Source organism: Scomber scombrus, chromosome 18 (assembly GCF_963691925.1).
Source record: "Scomber scombrus chromosome 18, fScoSco1.1, whole genome shotgun sequence".
NCBI lineage: Eukaryota > Metazoa > Chordata > Actinopteri > Scombriformes > Scombridae > Scomber > Scomber scombrus.
The window spans coordinates 17,359,659-17,371,864 of record NC_084987.1 but is presented as its reverse complement, the minus strand read 5'-3'; positions in this window follow the sequence as shown (position 1 = coordinate 17,371,864).

Below are 12,206 nucleotides of genomic sequence, written 5' to 3'. Positions count from 1 at the left end.
AAGAAAAGTTGATCTGTTCATCTTCTGTGGATCTTATTTTTAACACTAATAAGTGATTGGATTCACACTAATAACCACAGTAGAAACACTGAATAGTCAGATGAATGATGGAAATAATGTTGATTTCTGTTTCTACAAGTACAGATAACACCTACATAAACATTATATCACATTTGATTTGTAGTTTATCTTCAGTTCACAGCTCATGTAAGAAAAGTCTAAGAATCACCTCAAACATTTCAATCAGGATGTAATATTTATCAGAATGTCATGTAAGGTATTTTAATGTGTTATGGTAATACAGATGTGAGTACAAACAATTTCTAGTTTCTATTAGAAAAACTCTGACATCAGTTTAGAGTTACATAATGTCAAATAAGCACAATGTTGCTGTTCTACTTTTTCTAACAAAACAAAAGACAAAATTCTGCAGAATATTGAACATCTGAAGAGAGAAGTCAGACTCAGAACAAAAATGTTTTTTTTTAATATTGCATGAATCAATTATTTTGAATACAATCAGAGCTTTCATATTATAACTCTACATTATGTAGTTTCAACACACAGTAGGCAGAAATGAGAGCATCATACAAGTTGCTTCCTCCCTGTGAGGAGGAGTCAATGCAAAACTTTGATGTCTTCCAGCTCTACTTATCTGACTGCAGAGAGGAAAAGTCGTGACAATGCCTCTAAACATGTACACATGTCTTTTAGGGTTATATGTACCTTTAAACTAGAGGTTATTAATGTTACCATGAGTTATTTTGTACAGTAGGTGTGAAATGACAAACATAATGTAATTTGTTTGTTCTGTCCTTGATGCATGTGCTGTGCATGTATTGACAGGCAGCTAAACGTCTCACTCACATCAAGACTCTGGATACAGTTTACCAGGTTTACTGACAGAAGTGAAGGGTGAAACTAAAAAGGAAAACAGAGCAGTCAGTGAATTATCTGCCTGAGACTGATAAAGACAAAACAGAGATAAAATCTCCTGGTTAAATGTTGTAGCAGTTATATTTTGGACAAGAATCAATAGAATAAAGTTGGTGGCTATTTTACAAACTGTCATGATACTGGGTTGCACAGGTGCACTGATCCGTCGTGTTACTGCATGTATGTTTAAATTTGTATTATATCGTACAAAAAGTAGCGCACAACTTTTTATACGATATTATACGAATAGAAAAATGAGAATGGCCTGAAGCATGAAGTACAAATACTTTTTAGTTTATTGTTGTTGTATCAGAATATTGCACTTCACCTGTGATGCTGAAAGTGGGTACATAAACTGTCAAAGACATTTATCAAATGGACTGAGTATGAACTGTGGTGTGCTTGTTATACATAATGAAAACTTGCCCCAACAGACATTACTGACATTACTAAACATATCTTTACAGAGTCACTTCCAAAGCCGTAGCCAGGATTTTTCAAATACTGAGGTCAAAATGAGACTACAATTTATATGACTGTTCGGTTTAATCCATGATGTATTTATAACGCTTTCTTGCTGTGCATTTCTCAATCATGGTCATTCTTGTGGTCCAGTTCTTTCTTATCATTTCCAATTGTGCAACTTAAATCAACTCCTATTTCAGTAATCTACAACTTCCATGCTTGTATATTTAAAAATTATAACTGCAATATATTATTTTCTTTGTTTGTTCTTAAAATGTGGAATGAAGCACGGCCTGCTGGGAGAAAAGGGCTCATCCAATGAATGAACAGTTTGCAAAATCGGGTCAAGTCCAATTCACAAATGTAGACAACATATTTCTGGCGATTTCAAGGCTTCACTCCACCGCTGGCTATAGACGGATACTTTCGTTTTGACATGGCAGCGGAATCTTCAAGTACGTGTCACATGACGGTCCGTTGATGCAAGGATAATTGTCTCGTCGGCTATTTTCACTTCCACAATTAAACAAAACTTCAAGAAAAAAATACCGAGGACATGACCTCGGTGTCCTCAATGGTAGCTACGGCCATGGTCACTTCCCCTCTGTCTGCACATCTGGGAACACACCTGCAGCTGTGAAACTGTGTAGAAACTGTCAGTTCTGCAAAAAAACTTTATTAAAATGAGAGACATGTATTTGCATGTCAGTATGTATCAAGGCATGAAGTGGCTTCAGAAAGATAAAACATTAATTAAAAAATTCAGCTTATGGGCATATCAAAACATTTCATGAACATTATTTTAGATATAAGACATACAGGTTACAGAATAATATCAGCAGTAACAGTAGCTGAGTTGATTTGTCTGTAATGTTGAAGTTGATCAGGTTGTGTCCACAATCACTCTTATACAGTATTTATTTTGGACCATGTTATTAATATTTATGATCCCTCAAAACTGTGAAACAATGTCCATAGTTATGGACAGACATCATTGAATAAGTGATTTGGGACACAGCTGTGGCTTTTATAGGTAACAGAAGGATCATGGAGCCTTTTTGGTGTGTTAGATTATGTATGATGAGTGTTTCCTTGTGATGAGTTTGATTAGTTAATGACTGTAATGAGTTCCTCTAGTTTATGTCTGGGGAGTGTTAGTCATCGTAGCTGCTTGACCGATGATGCTTGACAGAAGTGTTTTGCATTTGACCGTGAGATAGTTCAACTGGAGCAGCCTGTGTTATTTACTTGTTGGTTTGAACTCTGACATTTTTTCTTCTGCTTCCAGTGATTAAAAAAAGAAAAAAATACAAATAAAAAAAGAAAAAAATTAATTTGATCAAAAGAAGTCAGAAAATAAAATACTGAGCTTCTGTAGAGGCTACTGTTGTTAAGATTTTATCTTCATAAATGTGTACTATATGACCAATATGTTGTAAAGTCATAATTAAACAACAATTGATAATGAAATTACAATTGGCAAATTGAAATTTACATTGAAAAGTTTATTTTATATTCATGACCAGATATCAATCTATTATAAGTAATGTACAAGTGATTAGATGTTATTATACACATTATTATGAATAACTAATGAATACAAATTTAACAAGGATCCAACCAGGAGACTAAGATGAACAAAAATGTACTCCTTCAGAATTATTGAAAGATAACAACTATAAGAGATAATGCAACATTTCTTTCTTTCTTAATAATAACAATAATGTTTCGAGATGTGATATCTTATCCAATATGGAAGTGTAGAGCCTAAATCATTCTGAGTACTTCGTCTTCGGAGAAAGTCAGGAGTTCCAAAAAATACTCAATCAAAAAGTCACCAGGAGTCGTCCAGTCTGAATGCAGTTAGAGTTTTATTGTCGACAGAAAAACCCGGAGCCAGCATACACAGACAGAATCTATGCATACATGACACAAAGAGCTAAAACTCGGAGCCTCTTTTATCCTGATCTGTATTGCTGACTCTTGCAGAAAAGTTTCGACCCCTCCCTCGGTGGAGTGAGTTTCAACCAATCCGCTTCTTTCTCCCCCCAACTCGTACTCACGTTCTTCGCACCCTCTTTCACCTCAACTTGAACTCACGTTCTTGGCGCCTATCCTAAAGACGCCTTAAAACACCTTTTATGGCTCTTCCTTCCGTTTCTATGCTAGCAGGTGTTTTGCTATAGGGGGATTCTGGATTACATCATTCACAGCTTCAAGTTCAGTAGTTTTCCATTTACTAAGTGCTTCCACCTATCTTTCTTAGCTGGTATTAGCTGTGTGGGCAATGTTTATCACAGATGTCTTCAAGTTCAATATTACCCAAATACTGTTATTACTGCATTCTTTTCTATAGTACTACTAATAATAATAATATAAAATTGTGGTATATATAATCACATATATTGTGGTTTCTCATACTTATTCAATTATAAGGTACTTATTCACTCACTAAATGCAGAATCACATACACCTTCGTCTAACATAATGCCTTCAAATTTGAACATCTTCAGCAAATAATAGTCAACAATCAAGTACCCTTTTAGCAGATACAACATTGCTCATTGTTAGTAATTATCACCAAATTTTACACTACATATCCCCCCTTTGTGACTTTATAGTCACACCAATGGGTCCCCCTAGTAAGGGTTCAACTATACACCTATTTTGCAATAGTGATCCATCACATCAGTACTTAGGTACAACCCCTTCAATGCTTCCAGAAAGTCTTAGAGATTATATGCGGGTTTTTACTTTTTTCTTCAAATACTTGAATAATTCTTTGGTTTTACTTTCACTTCATTTTTCATTGATTGTAGTCTAACATTTTCAGTAGTTTCATATTTCCAGTATATAACAACTTAAAAGAATTAGTAGCATGTGAGTCCTTTAAATGAGTGCTTTCTGTACTCTACGAGTATAAAACAGAAATACATGGTATAGCTGTACTTCTCTATATATTCAATCAATTCAGTGACCTTTAATGCAGTTCATCATTTCAGTGAGTTTCGATGCAGTTCACACAAATGTTCCAGTGTTGGTCCTTTTCAGGCATACAATTCAATCCTCATCAGTCTCTCTTTTGATTGGCATGTCACTGGTAGTTGGTGACATTGTACTGACAGTGCAGGTAGATCCCTTTCTGCCATTACATTGTAAGACAACATCCAGGCAGAAGTAGGAGTATCATGCACTATTATGCATGGCATATCCCAGAAGTTAGCATACAAACCCCTGTGCAGGGTCTGATTGTGCTCTATCACTCTCTTGGTCATGATCAGTTGATTCCTCAGATGATTTTCATGGCCGATGAGACCGCTCATCTTCTGTTGCCAGTTTTCCTCTTATTTGTTCTCTGTTCTCTCTTTCGAGGTCAATGAGCTGCCGTTTCTGCTCATCAGTTGCTGGCATGCCTTGTGGTACTATCTCTAGTGTGTTTGAGACATCTGGGTCTTTCACCAGTACCCACTCCTGTATTTATCTGCTTCTGACGCCATGCTGGTAAAGGCACAGGTGGTGCTCGATGATAGTGTGCCCTTCCGGATGGTCCTGGTCCCTTGATTCCTGATACCGGAGGACTGGGTGGCCATGGTCCCGTGATGACTCGTGATGGGTTGCCTCCCATGATTGTCACGGTCTCTGGTCCCTGTGGATATGGCAGGTAGTAGCTTCCCTGGACCAGTTCATGAGGTTCCCCCTGTGGCCCAAGCATTGGTGATAGTTGCTGGGCCTGGAAATCCTGGCTTGGCCCTGCTGTTGGGTATGGATTATTCTTCCACATGCTTATCTATCAGGATGATATTAAAGCAAGGATGAGTTCACTTATTTATGCCAATCAATGGGATCACTGGTGCCATTCCTTTCTTTCAACCATCAAAACCCTAAAAACAAGTCTCTATCTCTCATTGTAATTTCAGTTCTCCACTGGTCTGGATCACCAGAATATTTAGTTTTTGCACCAATGGTGCTTGTTTCCAATCACAATGTAAGGTTCATCTGTATATTTTCTGTATTTTCCTTCATAATGATTGACAGTGTCGTTACTCCTTACTTCCCTTTTTGTTGTAAGGTCAAATGTGCGCTAAAAAGTGTTTCTTCTCCAAGGAACACCAAATTTCTATTTTTCCCTTGGTGTATGGAGGTGCGCATCTGCCTTTTCCTATCAAATAATACTTATACCATAGGAGTACACTGTTGTCCTATGCTCAATCCGTTGTTTAATTCATAATTCATTTTACAATTCATAATACATTTTACTGTACCTGTGGTTGGTGCACAATTGGTTTGAGCCTAGCATTACAACATTCACCACTCCTTCCGTATTGCATTGTTTGTGAATTGGTAGGCCAATTATTTTGTTGTTGTTCAGCTCAGTCATTAGTGCCTGGTTATGTGACACTGATTTTACATATGTGAATTTTGTCACTTTGCCAATTGGTATTATCCTTTGTTATACTGCTGACACCCCAATTGCTAATGCACATTCTGTCAATTTTTCGTATTTTGATTTTAGGTTCTGGTACCAAATTGGATATATCCATCCAATCACCCAAGTAATGTTATTTTCCAGTTGGGTGGCGTTGACCTTCTCAGGTTCACGCTGTACTGCTGTTGTCTCGCTTGGGTCTCTGATTCTGCAGCAGTGACTTAAATGGAACCAAACTCTCTTACCTTTGATTTTGAGAGCAGTTGGAGTTGCTAAAAAGACTTTAAAGACCTTGTTGTCGGGGTTCGTCCCACTTTCATTTGGAAACCTTAACGTGGACCCAGTTCCCAGGTTTGATCTTCTGCTGTGTGTTTGGGATGTTTGCGTCCCTGTTCTTAGTTGCATCTTTCCCCTGTTGACATATAACCTTAGATGTTTGCAGAAAATTTCGTTGATTCACTGTTCAAGCGGAGGTCCATTATAGGGACCCTTTAAATAGGAAACCAGCATTGGTCTCCCTGTGATTATTTTATGCGTTATGCGTTGTTAGGTGAGTTAGTTTGTTAGTTTTTGTTCGCATGAACATAAGCGCAAGCAGCAACAAATAATTTTCCATTGTTTGACCTGATTGTGTCTGGGAAACCAAACCTTGTAAAAACTTTTTCCAAAAAAATTTAGCTACTGAATTTATCAATCATTACCAAGATGTTCCCTTACCTTTTAACTCACCCTGTCACCTCTACGTATTCCATTGTCAGATGGTGAAATGGTCCAGTAGGTGCTGGGATGTGTGTGAGCTGCGCTGAAAATACTTTTCTTATATTATGGTGTGCACACACATCGCATTCTGCCAATGTTTTATCTACTGTTTGTGCCAAAAATTGTGTTTATCAGACTTTGAGATCATGTTATCACTTCCCCCCTTGCGCAATGGTCGAAGCAATGCGCATAACAAATAACAAATGACAATAACAAAATAAGTAAGACAAAGTGTCTGTGGGCACTGCGCCATAAGTCTGTCTGAGGTCCATCCTGAGTAATTTTGATAGCACCTCTTTCAAACCACATTAATTGTTTATATTGTCCTTTGTCTTGGGCCGTTTCTAATTTGTCTGTTTCTGTTTTCAGTTGGGGGTTTCACCTGCCAAATAATCGCCTTTGGCTATGAAAGAGTTTGCTTTTTGATGGGCTGCACATTTAATAATGATTAATGTTGCTTCTAATAGTACTTAAATGGCTCCCCATGAGTTACTGGTATGCCATTAGCTCTTAAGTAATCTCTTTGTTTCCAGATGTTACCATATACATGACAGACTGTATAGGCATTCTGTGAGTCTGTATATACATTGAGACGCTTACCTGCCGCTAGTTTATATGCGGCAGTCAAAGCTTTGGTCACCTGTCGTGTCTCTAAAACAGGAACCGTCAACCAACCTAGTAAGATCTGCTGTTATCGGTTGATTATGCATATCTTCACGTGGGTTCAGAAACACATCAGTGGCTTGAAGGCAATCACGTGGTGAGCCTTCTACAGGTGTCACCATTCGCGCTGCTGGTTTAACAGTGTTGCAGCGCTGAATTCTTAATTCTGGTGCAGAAAGTATTCCTGCGTAAGTACAAATCTGGGGCTGGTGAGGAGAACATGTAGTCGATGAGACATTTACAGAATGGTTAACATAAAATGCTGCTGCCAGTCCCTGATAACAGGGTGGCAGACCTGTTTTACTATAGTACAATTTAGTGCTGTAGTAAGCTAATGGCTGCTTACCCATTGGAGTTTTCTTACACCAAAACCGCATATGCATAGCCAAGTCTACCTGTAATATAAAACTGACATGGTTTAGCATAGTCAGCATCACAGAGTATTGGAGCTGTCTGCACATCTGTTCTTAGGGCTTGAAAAGCACCTTCTACCTCTGCTGTCCAGTATAAGTCAGTAGAGGATTTTGTTGGACCTGCAGTTCTAATTAGTCCTCTAGTTGGGGCTGCTTTGATTACATAGACGCAAATCCACGATTGACCATACCCTGCCCTCCCCAGGAATGACAACATTTGTCCAACCGTTTGCGGTTTGGGAGCTTTGATTATAGCTTCAATCTGTGAGGATGCTATGCTCCTTTTTGTTTCTATTCAGCTCCCTAGACATTGAACCTTTGTCTGGTATAACTGTAATTTGTCTTTGCTGTCTTTATGCCCCCCCTTTGCTAATGCAATAGATTATGCAATTGGGTCTTTTTCGCATTGTTTTTGTTTTGTGGGGCGACATATTAACAAATACTAGATCACTATACTTGCCACATTTAAGTGCTGCAAGTCATTGGTTAGCACTTTGTTGAAAATAGAAAGGCTGTCCACATAACCTTGTGGCAGTCGAATGTACGTATATTGTTGGCTTTGGTAGGTACATGCAAACAAATATCATGAATCTGAGTGCAGTGGTACACTAAAAAATGCAGAGCATAGATCAATTACTATGTACCATTGAGCTGTTGGGGGAATGTTTGAAAGTAATGTGTGTGGGTCTGGGACGAGGGGTGCTTCAACATCCACAATGGTGTTGATAGCCTGCAGATCATGCGCCAATTGATAATCATTTGAGTGTGGCTTTTTAAGTGAAAAGATGGGCGTGTTGCAGGGGTTTTGAGTCTTAATGAGCACTCCTGCTTTCAGCAGTCCCTCAATGGTTGGTTTGATGCCATCGATAGCATGTTGTTTTAGAGGATACTGTCTTTGAAATGGTAGCACTATTCCAGCTTTAAGCTTGATTCGGATAGGCTGTGCTGATTTTACTAAACCTACGTCTGTTTTATGTTGTGACCATACTTCATGTGGTACTTGTTTAAGCAAAGCGTTATGTTCCAAGGAGGTCATTATGTGAGTCGGTGATCTCCTATTCAACAATACCCTGACTGCTGTCCCTTCATCACATGTGTTTAGTGAAATTCTTAAATATTGTCCGTTCGAGGTGGTGTGAACGTTTTTATCCTTTGTAGACTGCCATCGTTGTATCTGTAGTGCCACCTTCATCATAGGCCCAAGATCTCTTGACTCATATCCATCTGATATCATGAGTGTGACATGTGGTGTAGCGCCTGGGACGTGGAACCATTGTTGTAATTTAGGCTGAAGGTTCACTGCTGCTGCTGCTCCTTGTGGTCCCACATATATGTTCGGGCTGTTCATATAAAAGGGCCTTTTGTTGATTAGTTCTTCCCAACATTGTTCATAATCTGTATCTTCTTGTGTTTCATCATACATCATGGTGCAATGTAATGGTGACTGTGGTTCATGTGCTGTGTCCATCTGTTTCAATATCCAGTTCTTCCAGGCTTCCAATTTTTGTTTCAGGTCTGATTTTGGAGGCCATTGGATCCAGTATACAGCCGGTTGTATTAAGGTGTCGAATTTCGTCATTACTTGCACTGGCGTCAATTTATAGGTGTGTTCACTAGGAAAGTCCACCTTCAGTCCTTTTTGTGTGCATAAGATGTTGGCGTTTAGTGGACACAAGATCCCAACAGGTTGATGGGGGTATTGTCTGAATATAACAGGGGCGCTTTTATTGATTTTCCTGCGATGACTATTGGTACAGGTTGAGTTAGGGGTATTATTTGTGTTTTCCCGGAGAAGCCTACAGTCTTGACAGATGATCCTGACAGGGGGAGTTTGGAGCCAGCATTTCCGATGCATGAATAAGTTGCCCCTGTATCTATCATGAATGAATTTTCTTGATCTTGTATCCTCACTGATATTGTTGGCTCATCTTGTGGTTGCATTGGGACCACAGGTGTCATGTACTTTCCCTCCGGCTTCTCAGGGCACCCCTAATGCCACTCCTGTGCTGGGCCCAACCATGGATTGGTGGGGCAATTTCTTTGACAATGTCCCTTTTCGTTACACCCCCAACAAATCATGTTCTCATACGGGTTTTGTTTTTGTCGGCTTTGGAGCTGAGTGCATCCATTTTGATTTGGAGTATATCTTCCCCCTTCGCGATACGAGCTCCTTTTTTGAACTAGACCTCCTCTTTGCCCTGGTTGTCCCTTATAGTGAGCTTTCCCACTGGGTCCAGGCTGGTTTACTAGTGTATAGACTGGTGGCCACATAGCCGGTGGCGTCATTTGCTCGGATGTTTGTGGGGTCTGCATCTGAAGCTGTGATGAGGGTCCTGTTGGACTTTGTAATGCCATTGTTGCAGTGGTTTGTGCTGGGGTTTGTTCCATTGTTATCATAGGTGCCTGCACTTTATTTTCCTTCTGTTTTATACTTAGTTCTTGTAGTTGCAGTTGTGTTAGCGTATTAGTCATGCATTTGTTGGCTTCTTCTTCATCACATCGGGCTGCTTCAAATGTTCCTTCCATGGGCCACTGTAGTGTTCCTGATGTGCGTTTATGCCATTTTTTCATACAGAGTCTAATCTGCTTTTCATGATCTGGCTGCGTCCTCATCACCACTGCCAATGGAGTCAACACCCCCTCCCCTTTTATCATTTTAGCCCCCATGTGTCCTTGTCTTGCTTGTCTTCTTGTCTAAACCTTTTCTGGTTTTCTTTCCTCTTTTGTTCTGATCCTCACAACTATTTTACCTGCAGTGATTCCTGGTTTGAGTCTCCTTTCTCGTGTGGGATTATACTTTAGTGCCGTCAGTGCCGTCTTCTGAAATTGTTTTGGTAATACTACTAAATTTACCTGTTTCCCATTTTACTTTTCTGGGGATGATAGTGATGTCCAGTCATGCATCTACTGCCCTTCTGTTTGTCCTTTCAAGGTCAATCCTTCTGGAAATCCTAGAAAAGGACTCAATGGGATAGTAACTTTAGACAGTGGATTATTACAGAGTTGTTCTAATATTGTTGCTAAACTTTGGTCCACGATACTGCAGGGAATTTTCTCGCAATTTGTGATAAATTGACAATTTTGGTCAGATGCCACAGCATTTGACAGATTTTTTGTTCAGTCTGCCATTGTTCTGCTCCTTCCTCATTAATATATGTGCGTTCAAGCCGAAAATGTGTTCTTACTCCCTTAGTGTTGTTGCTTTCTTTTATGCTATGACTATCCTTTGTTATAACCTCATCGTCACTACTATCTTCTTTTTCCATGCGTAGTGTTGTATATATTTTTATATTTTATTTTATCGTTGCAGATGTTTTTGTACACTTAATTTGTTAAAACTAAGATTTTTTATAAGCAAGGTTTATTTTGTTGTGTATGTGAATGTTTGTGTATATGTGTGGTTTCAGGGTGTATATGTGTTCAATTCGGTATGTGTGTGTGTGTGGATGTGTGTGTGTGTTCAATTTGGTGAGTGTATGTGTGTGTGTGTGTGTGTGTGTGGATATGTGTGTGTGTTTAATTCAGTGTGTGTGTGTGTTGTATGTATTCAAAGTCTATGTGTGTGTGTGGTGTGTGTGGATGTGTGTGTGTGTATGTGTGTCTCTCAGGCTTGTGTGTGTATTTGTACTTCTGAGGTTCAAACAAAGTTCAAAGTTTATGTGTGTGTGTGCGTGTGAAGTTCAAGAGTTGAAGATTATGTTTTATGTGATATGATGTGTGTGTGTGTGCGTGTTTACTCAGGCTGGCCTATGTGTGTGTGTGTGTGTGTGTGTGTGTGCGTCTCAAAAGCCCGCACACACCGTCGATTTACGAGTCTCAAAAGCCCTCACGACGTAACTATGAGGTGTGTGTGCTCCGGCCTGAGTTTATGTTTTGTGTGTCTATGCTTTCAACTTAAGCAAGATTTGTGTGAAAGAGTTGAATTGAAGATTGTGTTTTATGTGATATGATGTGTGTGTGTATGCGTGTTTACTCAGGCTGGTTTATGTGTGTGTGTGTGTGTGTGTGTGTGTGCGTCTCAAAAGCCCGCACACACCGTCGATTTGCGAGTCTCAAAAGCTCTTACGACGTAACTATGAGGTGTGTGTGCTCCGGCCTGAGTGTATGTTTTTGTGTGTCTATGCTTTCAACTTTAAGCAAGATTTGTGTGAAAGAGTTGAGTTGAAGATTGTGTTTTATGTGATATGATGTGTGTGTGTATGCGTGTTTACTCAGGCTGGTTTATGTGTGTGTGTGTGTGTGTGTGTGTGCGTCTCAAAAGCCCGCACACACCGTCGATTTGCGAGTCTCAAAAGCTCTTACGACGTAACTATGAGGTGTGTGTGCTCCGGCCTGAGTGTATGTTTTTGTGTGTCTATGCTTTCAACTTTAAGCAAGATTTGTGTGAAAGAGTTGAGTTGAAGATTGTGTTTTATGTGATATGATGTGTGTGTGTATGCGTGTTTACTCAGGCTGGTTTATGTGTGTGTGGGTGTGTGTGTGTGCGTCTCAAAAGCCCGCACACACCGTCGATTTGCGAGTCTCAAAAGCTCTTACGACGTAAC